The sequence below is a fragment of the Sceloporus occidentalis genome, unplaced genomic scaffold (genome assembly GCF_023333645.1).
Source record: "Sceloporus occidentalis isolate IW3139 unplaced genomic scaffold, rSceOcc1.0.p SCAF_191, whole genome shotgun sequence".
In the NCBI taxonomy this organism is placed as follows: Eukaryota; Metazoa; Chordata; class Lepidosauria; order Squamata; family Phrynosomatidae; genus Sceloporus; species Sceloporus occidentalis.
This window is the reverse complement of record NW_028317171.1, coordinates 549,077-565,231: the sequence shown is the minus strand read 5'-3', so window position 1 is coordinate 565,231 and position 16,155 is coordinate 549,077. Positions and strand designations below refer to the sequence as shown.

Below are 16,155 nucleotides of genomic sequence, written 5' to 3'. Positions count from 1 at the left end.
CAACAGTTAATTTCAGATAAATGTTTGATTCCTTAGGGCCCCGTCAGATAAATGTTCAGCTTTTTACTTTCCCCAGAAGACCTTTGCTTTTTTCCTCCTTGATTTTAAATGCTACAGTATCATTCCTTATTTTGTTTCTGAACTTGTTGATCATGATTGTGGCATAGTGAATGTAATGAACTCTGAGCTTGCTACATGCTTTTCTCTTTTAACATGTTGCAGGTACCTATTACTTCTCTCTTTAGCTGTTCAGTAATGGATTCTAGAGGCAGGTGCTATTTACCTTGTCTATGGTAGGATTGTCTAGAGCAGAATCCCATTCTTTCTCAGCTCATTTGAACTGATTACTGCAGACATGCTGCTGCAACCTGACACTGAAAGTTTGTTTGTCTTGCCCTCTTTTACCATCCTCTCAATGCCAGTGTTGCTAAAAAGACAAACAAACAAACAAAAATTTCCGGCAACTCTTCACTTTTCTGCCCAAGGCTTCGTAGTCCAAAGAGATGTGCATAAAGATTTTCTTTGCAGTGTGGATGGTGCCCTCATGAATTACAAGAAAGGGGGCTGATCTACAGGAGCTTTGGCAACCTGTCAGTGGCATCCTGGATACATGTATCAGGAAGACTGCACACTTCCCAATTCATGTTGTCTTGCTAGCACACAGTTACTGGATACCCCTGAGCAATGAATCTCTCAACACCAGCACCTTTCTTTCTTCTTGCTTCATTTTGTGGTTGTGTTGACTCCTTCCCTGGCATGCAGAGTCTCTTTCTGTTTGTAGCCCTTCATCACCATTATTCTCAGGAAGATGTAGTAAGTGATTACTTAGTTGGATGGGTTCCAAATCCCTTGTATATGGTCTGCTCCTGATGTTGACTGTCCCCTTGAATGATTCCTCAGTGTTCCAACCCCCTTGGATTTCATCAGTGGTTTATTCCTGTTGGTACTGTCAAATCAATGCCCCCTCTGTTCTGTCCAGGAAGTTTTCATGTCCTTTGATGTGCTGAAGTCTCAACACATACCTGTAGTTTGTTGACCTTCTGTTCCAATAGAGCCACCACTTTACATTTTCTGCAAGAGGTTTTCTTCTATTCTCTCTCCAGAGTCTGTTGAAAGCTCTCCTAACCTGTTGTTTGGGGTCTTAAAAATGTAGATCTCTTTGATATTCATCCAGAGCCTGCGGCATTTGATTTGGTGTCGATGCAGCATTCAAACCTCCTCAGGAGGCACTATCCCCCAGCTTTGTGTTGTACCAGCTTGGCTTGAGCAAACTGTAGAAGCCATGAACATGTCTACTGTGATGGATCCCCTCTCCAGGCTGGCCCTGCAATTCCAAACTGTTGGGCTGCTGTCACTCACCTTGTCCCTTACCCCCTCAAAAACCCTGAATTTGGATTCATTGTGGTTTGTGTATCCATTCTCCCCCACAGCCCCCTTCATATCACAGCATTCCCTGAGCTGAGATTAGCTGGCTCTAGCCAGGCTTGGTACAACATACAGGGAAAACCCCAGAACCCACCCTCTAACAAAAAACAACACTATAACCTCATTATGGTTTGAGGAATGTACTATAAATACCTTGTTTGTTAAGTATACCACAAATTGTGACTGTACAATAATCAAAACTGTTTGTAAACACTTAAAAATGACCTGCAAACATAGGACAATTGATTCCACAATCACTGAATGTGCGCACAGAAAGATCAGAAGACCATAATACATGAATAATATTAGCAACTCAGGCAAGATGATAACCTCAATAATACATGAATAATATAAGCAGTGCAGACAAGATGATAACTACACGTCCATACCTGGAATCTTGAACTGGATGTTTTGAGCTGTTTGGTCTTCTTCAGTTTGTTTTCTTCAATTACAATTGTAGTATTCTTTCTTTTTCACTCACAGGGAAGGCGTTTATAAGTAATTGACATCTAGACTGATACTGGAACCATTAAATACTATCTGAATGAATCTACTTACTTGTTCAGAACTCCTTAGAAGTAAACAAACTTTTTGATATTTCTAGGTTATTGGACTGATTCAGTGTCAGGTATGCTAGAAAACTATACCTATTTCTCCTAATTCTCTTTACCACCAAACAATAACCATGTATAATTAGTACACTTCATTCATAATTATTACATGTTATACATTATATAATAACCATGCATAATTATTACATTTCATACCAAATTTATTTTACATACCACATTGACATGATTGGTGGCTAATGTGATTTCTCCTAGCCTTCTTGGGTGATAAATTGAGTATAATATAATATACTAAAACTATTTGGAAGAATAAAGAACCTAAATGTGATTCTCATATATTTACTGGGCACCTGACCTGCATGTTGGCTCATGTTGGTGGTAAAACCTCGTAGTAGATCCATCCAGATAGTGTTTACTGGTTCCAGTTTCAAAACGTACCTTGCTTTGTATGCTTTAAAATTGTTTCAGACTTATGGCGATCCTAAGGTGAACCTAGCACAGGGTTGTCTTGGCTAGTTTCTTTAGATGGGCTTTGCCATTGCCATCCTCTGAGGCTGAGAGTATGTGACTTGCCCAAGGTCACCCAGTGGGTTTTTGTGGCCGAGCTGGGATTTAAACCAACACTCAAATCACTACACCATGCTGGCTCTCTTCAAAATGTATACCCACTAGATTAATTTAATTTTTATTAATTATTTGAAATTTCCTAAGTCACAACCATGTTAACACCCTAATGGAAACGCAATCTAGTTTCTGCATTCAAGTGTTTGTATGTTTAAAGAGAGTATTTGTTGAAGTCAGTTTGATTTTTGGAATTCTTAATAGTATAGAGACATTTCTGAAAGTTTTTTTTTTTTTTAAAAATCCATACCACTAAATGTCAGCCCCCTTTGATAACCATTGACAATCTAAAGTTAAGCTTGTGTACATCTGAAGAATAATGTACAGTGCGCCTGCATCATAAGCGCGGGGAGAAGGGGCGGCACATCCCATAGGGGCAAATGGGGTGTGTGCTTGTGGCGTGTGTGCACCACCGCACCACTGCATCCATGGGCCCCATTCACTTAAATGGGGCATAGGTAGTATTTGTTTTACACAGGGGAGTCCGGAACGGATCCCCCATGTAAAGAAAGGGCAAACTATAAGAATAATGTGTAAGGCATGAACTCCCATCACTAGTATCATTGTTGCCTTGCCCCAGACCAAAGCCAGCCACTACCAGTCATTTTTCAAATAGCCAATCATGAGAATTCCAGGGTGATGATGGTAGGGGAATGCAATTTTCAATTTAAAAGCAATTTTGGGAAGCCTTGGGGCCCATTCACACTACAGAATTATGGTTTTACTTTAACTGCCATGGTTCCATCCTATGGAATTCTGGGGCTTGTAGTTTGATCAGAGGCACCAGAGGAGCAGTCTTGCAGAGTAGTCTTTATGCCTCGACTTAACCTGCCAATCCCAGAATTCCATAGGGTGGCAGTTAAAGTGGAACCAGTAGCACTATAACTCTGTAGCGTGAATGGGCCACAGGTGCGTTTCAGGCCTGAACTCGCATTTTTAAAAAGCAGAAGTGACCAACTTTGGTGAAATAGTCTTAAAATGAGCAGTAATATTCTTGGAGACTCTGAGGGGCTTGAATGGTCATTTTTATGTTGGAATTTTCTTCTGCATAACCCATGTTAAGGATAGGGTCCCCAGGAGCTTCTTCTCTAGTGCTCAAAATGAAGGAGCCAGAATATCTGAAAGAGAGCATCACCTTGAAAATTAGGGCGGGTTACACATCGCCATGAAAGTACGGAGTCAGTCCGTACTAGGGTTAGGAAGGTGCGGTGCTTCCACATGGGGGCCGCCTTGACGACGTCACGACCGCGCCGCCTCTATACGGGGCGGTGTGGACGTGACATCGTCGGTCCGCGCCAGGGCGCTTAGTGCGCCCTTTCCGCAGACCAGGAAGGAGCTCCATTTCGGAGCTCCTTCCTGGTTTGCGGCGCTGCTTTGCGTCGCTGGGCACAGCCTTCAGACGGCTGTGCCCAGCGAAGCAAGGGAGAAAGGGGCCAAGCGGCCCCTTTCTCCTCCTCCCTGCCGCTGCAGGGTGTCCTTGGGGCTTGAAGCCCCAAGGACACCCCTTTTCAGGCTGCGGGGAAGCGGTGTTTTGCCGCTTCCCCGCAGCCTGAAAAGTGGCGGATCGGGGCCTCAGCGGCTGCCGTTCTGGCAGCTCAGGCCCCGATACACCGGGGAAAGGGGCGGGTACCCGCCTACATCTCTCTCTATAGACTTTTTCACTCAAAGGAGAGCTTGAAAAATGCTTTGTTTCTTTGGTCAGATGATAACTCTCATGTTCTTAATAACTATGCTTGCAGATATGTTTAAATTAGAGCTGGGAAAAGGTTTTTTTTGCACCCAGTTTAGTCAGAACATGTAAACTAGGGGGAAAGTTTCTCTTTTGTTAGACTTAGGGCCGAAGTAGACCGGTGGAAGGAGCGGGATGTTTCTGACCTGGAAAACTTGTGATGACCCCTTTGGAGGCTGTACTAGGGGCCCTGGTGCATAACTTCCAATAGTTATGGATCAGTGGGGTCTGCCACAGTTAGCCTTCTGCAATCCTAGATTCTCAGCTGTTTTTAAAGAGTCCCAGTTTTCCCCTCCTCCTGCCTCTCAGCTGTATGTTGCTTGTTACAGCCAGCAAAAACAGACCTCATTCAGTTAGATCAGATGAAGGAATCTGCACTCCTGATCTAGTAAGAGAAGACAAAGGAGTGGCGTAATGGAATTCCCAGTAAAGTCAAGGAAGACCAAAGGAGGACTGAAGCAATTGGTTGGAAATTCACGTTGCTTCTCCAGACTGTGTGACTCCAATAGGTTCTTTTTGTAAGCTAGCTAGCTAGCTAGATACAACATACACAGGGGAAGTGGAGAGCTCTACCTTGAAATAAGTCCCCAATTGAATTACAGATCCCCCCAGAAATGTGCACCACTCTTTCTCTCAATTTCTTTCTTTCCCTCTCTCTCTCACACACACATTTTCCGTCTTTAATGGATTTTAGATTCTCCCTCCACCTCTAATTTCCTTAAATTAGAGTGAATATTTCAGAGAAGCAATACTGATTTGAGAAAATTGTTTCTCTTCAATTCTGCCTGTAGATTTGTTTCCTTTTTAGATTGCCATAAACCATATATTTTAAGTGTTAGCTCTTCTAGTTTTATTCTCTCCACCCCTTCCTTTTGATTTACTAGTCCCGTGGGTCTGTGTCAGAGCTGCACAGTGTCATAACTGATCCCTCTTGCCCTGATATTGGCCTGTTTGTCATTCTGTACTCTCTGAACATAAGTGCCTTCTTCAAACTGTAGCTCCCAACACACAATAGCGATTCTCTAACTCCTTAAGTTCTCTTACGTGTTCTTTTTGTTTCCCCTAAATTCTGCTTCCTGCCTCTTCTTTGGTTCTCCCCTCACTGTCTCTCCCACCCGTTTTCCACTTTCCGTTATTAGGAAGAGTTTTGGGAGTGAGCCCCTGACACTGCTGCTCTCCCTGCATTCTTTCCCTACTACCTTCCTTCTTGCCTCTGCCTGGGCAGTTTGTAACAGCCCCCCTTCTCAGTAAGCCTTGCCGCCAATGGGGAAGCTTGCTGGATGACAACCATGCTGGGGCCACAGAGATTTCAGCCTCAATAAGTAGCAAGGCAGTGGATGGGCGGGGAGGAAAAGCATTATTCTGTGTCTCCTCGTTGCTCCCACTTCCTTTTTTTCAACTTGCCCACCAAGGCTCCCAGCTCCCACTGCTGTAGAGCAATTGGGGAACCTGCTTTGGCTCACATGCCCAGAATACTGCTTTAGTGCCCTAATCTCAGGGGGTTGACCCCCCCCCCCGCCCTGAGTGAGCAGAATGATGAAAATGGGCACAGAAGAAAGAACCTTGTCATATTGGAAATTGTGTGTATGTGTGTCTCAAAGACACAGCAGTGCTCATCTTCTCTCTCTCTTTCTCTCTCACCATTGCAACCAAACCTCTCTCTCTCTCTCTTTTTTAAACCAAGCAATCTGTGCATGTCAGCAAACTAGTTTCACCTTCCTTTCCCTTCCCTCCTCTCCATGTCCTCATATGCTGTGTCCTGTCTCAGCTTCTTGTGGGCCTTGTGGCTGTAGAGCTGAAGCTACCCTCTCTCTTCTCAGTGGGAGAAGGTCCATGGGGGTGACAACATGAGTTGCCACGCTGGTCTGACACCCACTCTAGTGATGCCACTACCATCATTTGATCCGTAATAAGCAACCACTGTAGACTTGTAATATATGTTCATGTTCATATTTTCTTTAAAGCAGCATTGTTGTATTTTCTAGGGAACAAATGAGGTGGGACCTAAAATACCACTTCAATATGGATTTGTGGCAGATGCATTATTATGGTTATCATTTGTTGTGCAGTTTTTGCTGCATGGTTCAGAAAACAGAAATCCTGCTGCACATGAAATTCTGAATATGCTTTCCTCTGCTCCCATGAACCCATCTCAACAGTTGTTAAATAGCAATGTCTGAAATATACCTATTACTAACAGACCTATGACCTTTCCCTTTTTAAATCAAAGAGACAAGAATTGCATGGCAACCACAATAACTTGTTCTATAATGGAACCCCTAATGCATGAAGTGTTCCACCCTGACAGTTTTATTTCTGTGATAGGGATGGTGACTGTTGCTTATTTGGGGGGAGGCACTGAGATTGATGTGAAATAAAACAAAACAAAAAGTCAGTCCTGGAGCTTGGGCATAAACCCAGGGTGAAGTTTGACAATATTTATTTGCTGGGGATTTCCAGTAGCAACAATTTTCACCAAACCATTTCCCCAGAGCTGCTGTCTTTGCCAATTTGCAAACTAATGCTTGAATTCTTTTAAAAGCATTTTCTTGTTATGATGGTTCACGATTTCTCTGTACAATATGTTAAAATATTCTTTTTGGCAGTAGAGTGGCATTTGGAGGATACGCTTCAGTGCCTTAATAGATTATTATACGTAAACCTGGGCCACTTAGGATATAAGGTATTAGCACTGAATGCAGTGGCTAATATTCACATTTTTATCCAGAGTGTTTTTGAAAACAACAAGCATTCCCTGAACCTCTCACTGCTTAGCAAGAAGGAGGTGTAACTCATTTGTTTACTCCTCTGCCACTTTTCCTGTCATACTGGCATTCACTTGGAAAAGTTACATATACTGTACGGAGCATCTCTTTGAAGATAGTTCAGAGGATCTGTACTCAAGTTCTGAATTATGAAAACAGTAGGGTCACAGAGGTCTGTCTTCAACTTAATGCTTAGAAGGGTCTATATTTATGTGCCTTTTCTCCAAAGAGATCTAATTATAATTTAGTCTGTGTTGTGTTAGAAAGAATTTTTTTTTCTACAAAATTATTGGGGGTTGGAGCAGGAGGAAGATTGCAGAACATAACTTTTGTCCTCTCATGTAGACAATCCTGAGCAACAGTATTGTTTTGTTAAACTAGGGTGCGTTACAGACCGCCCCTTTGGGGCGGCCTGTAGGCGCCCCTTTCCCCGGTGTATCGGGGCCTCAGCTGCCAGACCGGCAGCCTCCGAGGCCCCGATCCGCCGCTTTGAAGGCTGCGGGGAAGCGGCAAAAGGCCACTTCCCCGCAGCCTGGAAAGGGGTGTCCTTGGGGCTTCAAGCCCCAAGGACACCCCTTTCTCCCTTGCATTGCTGGGTGCAGCCGTCTGAAGGCTGCGCCCAGCGACACAAACCAGGAAGGAGCTCCGAAATGGAGCTCCTTCCTGCTCTGTGCAAAGGGCGCATTAAGCGCCCTCACGTGGAGCGATGGCGTCACGTCCGCGCCGCCTGGTTTGGAGGCGGCGCGTTCGTCACGCCATCATGGTGGCGGCTGTGTGGAACGGCCGCCACCATTTTGTGCGCATGGAGCGCATGCTAGGGTTAGGGGGGTGCGGAAGCACCGCCCCTTCCTAACCCTAGTACGCGCTCGTTGCGTACTTTCATGGCGGTCTGTAACCCGCCTAGAAGATATTTACTGAATGCTGTTCTCAGCTTAATTTCTATTCCTACATTATTCTGTTTTTTCTTCTCCCCTTTCATAAGTATTATATCTGCCTCAGGTTTCCTAAGAGAAATAATAGGGGAGAAAGGGTTCTGAAATGTATATATCTTTCCATTTTTCTAGAGAGTGCAAAATCCTAGGAAGCTAAAGTGTGCCTTGTTGGGATAATACTGGTTTATGCAGATTGAATGTAACTAAAGGAGATAATCTTATCTATTTGATTTATAGATATATAGAAAAGAATAATATTTAGGGCCACTACCCACTATTGTAACACTTGACAATATATCATGGGTACATAATGGTTTTTAAGCAATTACCCAAGCCTTTGTTTTTCCCATTACTATGTTCCTGATTTAATTTGCAGCCTTGGATCTTTGATCTTAAGAAACATGGGATGACTGTTAATACTTTTCTTTCTTTTTTGTTATTCATGAAGTCCCATGGCAATTTTCCTTCAGTACTGAAGTGATAATCATGTTCTTTCGTGCAGCTCCAAGTTTCCTGTTTTCCACAATGGTACTTTCCTTTTCTTGTTTCAGTGATTTTCTGATAAGCTCTCTATTATTGATTCTGGGACATCTTTGCTATAAGCTTTTTTTCTTAAAAGTGGCAAAGTGTCCATAGTTAAGGATAAACTTCAGTCCTGATTACATTGATCTGTAGGGGAGGAGGTTTTTCTTTGTAATTGACTAATCTACCTCTAGTTCTTGATAAAGTGTATTCCTATAAGATTGTATGAGGGTAGAGAAAAGACTTGATGTGCAGATTTAATGATACAATTAACACAGTTGGGCTTTAAGAGAGTTGTTTTCACATGGGGAGGACAGAAGTGAAGATTTATCAGATGTGTAAGGACAGCTGAGCGTGAATGATACAGGAGACAGCAAGGATATCCACTAAGATAAGTTGCAGTAAAAGATTCACTAGGTATAGAAGGAGGGCATAGTACTATAATGTTTGAATGACACTGTGTCGGGGTAATTTTGGGGATTTTAACAAGCATACTCTAAAGGCAAGATAGATGGTGCAATAAGAATATTTTTAATACTGTAGACTGCTTTTTATTTTTTAAAAAAAATCAGGTTTAAAATGAAAACAACTGCTAAAAGCAATAAAATGATAAATTTGAAATGTTTGCTTAAAATAAAAGAGAACAGCTTGTGCATGCATATACAAGTTCAAATTTGTCATATGAATCTTTGAGCATCATCAAATTTCTTTTATTATAACTTTAAATATTTATCTGGAACCACAAAGTATGCTTTGACTGAATAGAACATGAAAAGCTATTGAATGCTCTTAAAGGAATGGGAATACCACCACATTTGATTGTCCTGATGTTTAATCTGTACTCAGGACAAGAGGCTGCCATTAGAACAGAATATGGAGAAATAGAATGGTTCCCAAAAAAGGGACAGGAAAGGCTGCATTCTATCACTCTATTTGTTCAGCTTGTATGCAGAAAATATTATACACAGAGCAGGCTTAGACTCAGAGGAAGAAAGAACGAAGATCAGAGGAAGGAACATCAACAACTTAAGATACACAGATGACATCATACTACTAGCAGAAAACAAAACAAAAGACTTGGAACAATTACTGAAGAAAGTCAAAGAAGAAAGTGCTAAAGTAGGCTTAATGTTGAACATTAAGAAAACAAAAATAATGGCCATGGATTATTTACATAAAATGATACTAGATAACAGGGCAGTTGAAATAGTCAAAAAATTCCAATATCTTGGATCAAACATTGATCAGAACAGAGACTGCATTCAAAAAATCAGAATACTATGAATGGGAAGAGCAGCTATGAAAGAACTATACAAGATCATGTTGTTGGTAGTGTGAATAATCAGTGCAAATGGACCTAGGATAAACCAGGATATAACTCTCCATGCCTTGAACGTGTTTCAAATACATTTGCATCACTGACTCTATCTTTATTTGAATGCTGGCATATGTGAGCAACCTAACTCCCAGAGATGTGCATAGATGCAGTTCCATAGAGTGAATAACAAGCCCAGAATATGTGAGTGAGATTACTCACAGAGTCATACTTAAAAACAAAACAAAAACCTGATGGCTGAATGTCCTCTTTGAAGGGTCTAGATATAAAGTTACTATTCCATCAAAGCTAGATGTATAGCAAGAACCATTATGAAGTTCTTTTATACCAAGAACAGGGTTTTGATATCTATAGAAGATGTACAGAGCTTTGGTGCTTTCAGAAGCAATCCAGAAACACCTACTCAGGAGAAAGTCTGATCAATCCACTGATTGAGAAGCTGGATTTGTTAATCCCCACCTCCCTTTCCCTTTCTTCTTTTAAAAGAGAAAATTGTTAAAAAGGCCCATCAGGATTTAGCTGTAGTTTCCATATTTTCTAGATATGCTTTCTGGAAGATATCAGCTGAAACAAGAAAGAGTTCCCTTAAACAAAACACATTTGGTCTGGCATATGTTTTCATGAGCCACAATCCTCTTCATCTGATGCATGAAATGTTATGTTTTACTTCTTTCTCCATTTATTTTTACCCACATGCTCTTTTGTTTAATCTCTAGAATTTATTTGTTATGTGCACACATTATTTACATATAACTGTGTTCTGTTGAGTCCTTTTTCTGACTTTTTAAAAAAAAAAATCATTTTTTTATTGCATGGGAGCTGTCCCACAAAGTCTCAGTTTGTCTCCCGCATCAAAGTGATGGATTTCCAGATCTTCTGTTCTATGTAACATGTTTTATCACTGAACATGTTTCATCACTTTTATTAGATCATCTCATTTACTTGGGTCAATTCAGCTGCAATACTCTCATTCTTGATATAATGGAGACATAGATTTTAATAGAGACAGAGGTTTTTGAGGCCAACTTCTATTTCGCTGTAGGAGAAATAATGCTGCGTGAGCTAGATCACAGGTATCTAGGTTAATTAGAGACTGTTTTTACTAGATTCTATATGCAAGCATAAATTGCTTATTTGCATGTCTAATCACTGTATTGAGTCAGCTAAATCACTTTTGCTAAGGACTGTATGAAGCACAAACAGAACTATAATGCCTGTTTGTTTGTTTGTTTGTTTCAAAGATTTATATCCTGCCTTTCTCCCACAATGGGATTCAAGTCGAGTTGCAGTATTTAAAAACAAAACAAAAACAAAAACAAAATAACCATTACTTCACAAAAGTTAAAAAATATTAAAACATTATTAATATTAAAACATAAGTTAAAACACAGTTAAAATCAGCACAAATAATGCTTCTTCAATAAGATAGCTCCTTCAGTTGGGTCTTCAAATGCCTGTATCCATGAAAAGCTAATGTAAAAAAATAGATAAACCCAAAACCCCAGTTAGTATAAATGTGCTGCTACATTCCCTCCCCTTCGTTCCTCCTTCATATGACTCTTACGTATCTCTGTAGGGCATTCCCTCTCTCCTTCCCTTTCTCTGTATAATACTGCATTGTGCTGAATTCTTCTGGAAGTGATCACAATCTGATAATGTATAGAATTTCTTTATCCCCACTTGATCTTGTTCATATGAGTGTCTGCCCACTTGAATTCTGAATAGCACATTCTTTGTAGTGGGTATTAGTGCTTACAGACAGATGGCTCTTATCGTTTCCAATCCAAAGGTAGTGTGTCATTTTATTTTTCCTTCCTTAACAGATTTTCTGACGTAAGAAGAAAGATCTAAGAACTGGTTGGAACCGACCAAAGAGTTACAAATGGGAGACAGAGGACCTATCCACACTGCAGAATTAAAAAAGTTTGACACCACTTTAACTGCTGTGACTGTATCCTACAGAATCCTGGGATTTGTAGTTTGCCGATGTACCAGAGCTCTCTGACAAACCAGGCTGAATACATCATCCAATTACAAATCCCAGGATTCTCTAGGATACAAGTCATGGCAGTTAAAGTGGTGTCAAACTGCTTTGACTCTGAAATGTAGATACACCAAATGTCATCTGGAACTAATATAAAATTCTGTGAATGAGGCAAGGCAATTGCATCATCATCATCATCATCATCATCGTCATCGTCATCATCATCTCATCTGGAAACACCTAAGGAATGGCTGACCAAGCCTCCCAAACAGGTCATTTGGGAGCCACAGCACCCATTTTTAGAGTACTGTAGAGCTAGGAGTTAACTGGATACCATAGATATATTATATTCTGTGAGGGCTGTGATTTTATGAGTAAGGAAGAATACTTCTGAAGTAAGGATTTCTTAACAGCAAGGAACATCTGGCAAACATATTGGGTAACTTGTCAGTAGTAAAAGAACAGCGAGGCATAAGGAAAAGAAGTTTATATAAATCTTCAAGTTTGTATATTGGAATAGTCAGTAGATTCTTGTCTTTTAAAAAAATGTACCTGGAATCTACTATAGTGTGACGTTGTTGTTCTGTGCCTTCAAACAGTTTCCAACTTATGGTGACCCTAGGATAAAACTGTCACAGAGATTTCTTAGCAAGATTTGTTGGGGGGGGTGGGGAGTTGCCTTAGCATACCTCTGAGGCTGAGAAAGTATGACTTGGGTGGCTGAGTAGGAATTCAAAACTTGGTCTCCCAGAGGCATAGTCTAGTGGTCAAACCACTACACCATGATGGCTCAGGATGACATTAGATAAAACGAATTGCCTGGGAGGCCGGCGCTAAAAACCACATAACACCATATTGGAAGAAAGGCCACAACTTTATTAGCAACAGCAAACCAAAACAGAAGGGTTGGCACAAAGCATAAGGTCAGGATCTGAAGCATCGACTAACCCCTCGGTTAATCGATAAGCAGCATGCCTGGTGACCGCCAGGCATTGAGATGACCTAGGGGCTAAGTAACGCAAACTGGCCGCCATCACACCAGGCGTTCTCTAGATCACAAAGCCCCTAGTCACCGGGTGGCATACCCATGTTGTGGCCCCCGCAATGGCCACAACCCTTGCACAGCTTGCCCCCGGGTCTCAATTGACTCCCAAACCAGTGCTCCATAGCCCTGGTAACCAAACCAACCAGATCCTGGCCTATGCTGCCGCCCCAAGTTGTGACAAGAAACCCCAAGAACCCAAGCGGAGGGTGGGTGGGAGAGCCAAGCGGCAAATGGCTGCGGGGCCCGGCCTCATGGCCAATATATAGACCAAGGCCCCGCCCATCACCCCATAATGAGGCTCCTCCTCCAAAGCGGCCCCAGCCAATGGGCCGCCCTGGAGGACTGGAGCCCCACCATGGAAACTTCCTCCGCCCTTACTAGAGTGGCTCGGAAGGAAGGGGCGGGCCCCTCCAGCCCGAGCCACCAATCGGGGTGGAGGGCAGGCCCCAACCCGGAAGTTGGGGCCAGGGAGCCGCGCTGGCTCCCTTCAGCAAAGTGGCCGGCCCGGGGAGTCGGGCAGCCGCTTTTTATGGCACAGAGTGAGAAGCAGAATTATTTCCCACCAGACTGAACTTTGTTCTTTGAGTACAAAACCATATATAATACACAATGAGCACCATCCACTGCAGCAAGCTTACACTGCTGAGATTTCCAGAAGTAGAAAAATGTCTGGAAAAGAGCAAAAACAAAGGGAACCTGTTCTTCCACAAGCCTAACAAGAATTGGACATATTCACAAGCCAAAAAATGCAGATTGCCTAGTGCTGGGAGAATGGGGAGTCCTGGGAAAGTGCATGCCAGAAAGCTTTAGTTATGAAATGTCACTGCCCACTTTCCTATTTGATTTCCAGGCTCATTTTTGCAAACATACTGTCCCCAACCCAGGCTCCTCCATCTTTTGAATGTTCAGCCCATGAATGCTGACAAGTGGGACTCGCAGTGATGCCATGCTTCCAGGTAGTCCTGCATCAGGTACATGTTACCACATAGTTCATGTGTTTTGGGATCATGTATGTGTGATGGTTAATGGAAAGAAAGGAGCTGAGGGCTGTATCTGGGCTTCAGTCTCCCTGCTGGGCATTTCTTCTGTTCTCTTGCTCTCAGAAGTAGCACTGCCATAGTTATTGCTCAGGTAGGGAAGAAGACAGTTGTGTCACTGGTGTGTACAGTAATATCATTTACACAAAACTTTAACCTTAGCCCAAAACATTGCGCTCTGCACAATGTTTTACAAAAATGCTGAAATAAAAATTCTGCATTTGTTGACCCCTTGCCCCAGATTGGGTATCTTGATGTGTTAAGGTAGTCTTTCTCGTTCTTTATGTTTCTAAAGCAGAGGGAATGGTTTTTGCATCGTCCACAAAGTAAACTTCTCGTAGGTGCTTCATAGCAGCAGGTGGAACTGTTGCTGGTGATGTGTACTGAAGATTAGCTTTTTTAATCCTTGCAAAGTTGCCATCTTCACAGTTTGTTTTCCTGCAAATTAACATAAACACATTTTCTCAGATAGTGACTGCACAATACTTCCTGAATGTTTTATTTGTACAAAAATAATCTTTGAATATTTAATGAACACAAACTGGTTAAGGCAATTAGCTGTATTGGTTTTTAATGTGCAAACTTGGATTATGGGGGCAGTCTATATATTATACCCAAATGTGTGAGAGAAAGCTCAGTGGACATACCCTCATTTAATTTATGAAACACAGACAGAGGGGGTGATTTTGAGTAGATAGATAATCTTTTTGTGTTTATGCTACATTTTTCTGGTGCTTTATTTAATGTCTACTGTACTATGTCTCTGTGTGGTCTTAGTGATTTTAAAAAACTTAACTGTAGTTAGTAGTGGTTGCAATAAAATAATATCTGATAAAATAATTATTACAGCTCAGAAAGAAGGACAATAGATTTATGCAATTTATCCAAGTAACGTTGCCCTCACTGATTTGTTGTCATTGATTTCTGTGTATAGACAGATCCGACTGGTAACAAAGCAGCATGATGATGTCACCTCACATTGACTCCTAATTATCTGAGATCATTTAATGAAGAAGAAAATTATGGATGGACAAGACTGTCAGTTTTATCAGCCTCTGTTTAAAAACCTTCCAAGAAAGAGATTCCACCACCCTCTGTGGAAGCATGTTTGTTTGTTTGTTTTGTTTTACAGTTGAACAGCTTTGCCATCAGGAAGTTTTTGGCATGTTTGTAAATTGTTGGGTACATTAAGTGTACATTCAAAGAGAAGCTTCTTTTTTAAACAAATTATTATAGATGTGACTGTGGCATGGACTTTTTTCCATAACAGATTGATATATCCACTTTCTAATTAAAGGACAAAAATAGCTTACAGTCACCATCGTTTGGATTTCAGTGTGCTGGCGATTAATTTTGAAGAGATTTAGAAATATCCTAGCATGTATATCCCCAAAGACAGACTTTGAGCCCCAAAGAGTGTTATTTTTAGTGCAGAAAAGAAAAGCACTTAATTAACTTTCAGTATTGGCAACTATGTGCTTTTTATGTCACTAGTTGATCATCATTCCTATGTGTTGTTTTTTGTTATCTGATTAATAGTTACCTTTAAAAAGTCCATACTTAAGATTTTGAAAATAAAGTTTTGAATCTTTTATACAGTATAATTATAAAACAAGATTAGTGTTTATGTATTAAGCCAAAATCATGGACGACATTCACCCTGGAGCCATTCTCTGAATTTCAGTGGAAGTTTTCCTCCCTCATTCAAATGATTTTCATCCAGGCGAGTTGTGTGTTAGTGAGGAGCCACATCTGCTGCTGTCCATGTGGATTTTTGCTCTTCTAAGATGCCTTTTATCACCTTATTTTTCCTCTTCACATTATCAAAATGTGGGCTGGAGGATCCTCAAATCTTTGGAGTGCATTTGGTGGCTTGCAAGGAAGGGGATTTTCTCTTCTGTCAGATGCTATTATATCAGCATATGGACACAATTGATGTAAAGTACTTGAGCCAGTGTTATTTAGTGATTGGGGTCTTTGAATCTCCACTCAGTCATGGAAACACACTGGGTGACCTTGGGCAAGTCTGTCTCCATCAAAACTGACAGCTTGGTGTCCATTAAACAGCCATCTGAAATTACTTGTCAGGGTGTTTAAATGTGAGCTGTTTCATAATATAAATTGTCAGTGTAATTCCAGTGAGTGTTGTGTTTAGTGTGATGAAGTAGCCAGAGGATGGAGGAGCTTCAT

At 41.4% G+C, this 16,155-nt stretch overlaps 1 protein-coding gene across 8 annotated transcripts in view; it reads left to right on the top strand.

Annotated features, from left to right (window-relative positions):
- Positions 1-16,155, top strand: part of GULP1 (GULP PTB domain containing engulfment adaptor 1) — a 198,181-nt gene that overhangs the window by 16,100 nt on the left and 165,926 nt on the right. The gene's annotated exons all lie outside the window — the stretch shown is intronic.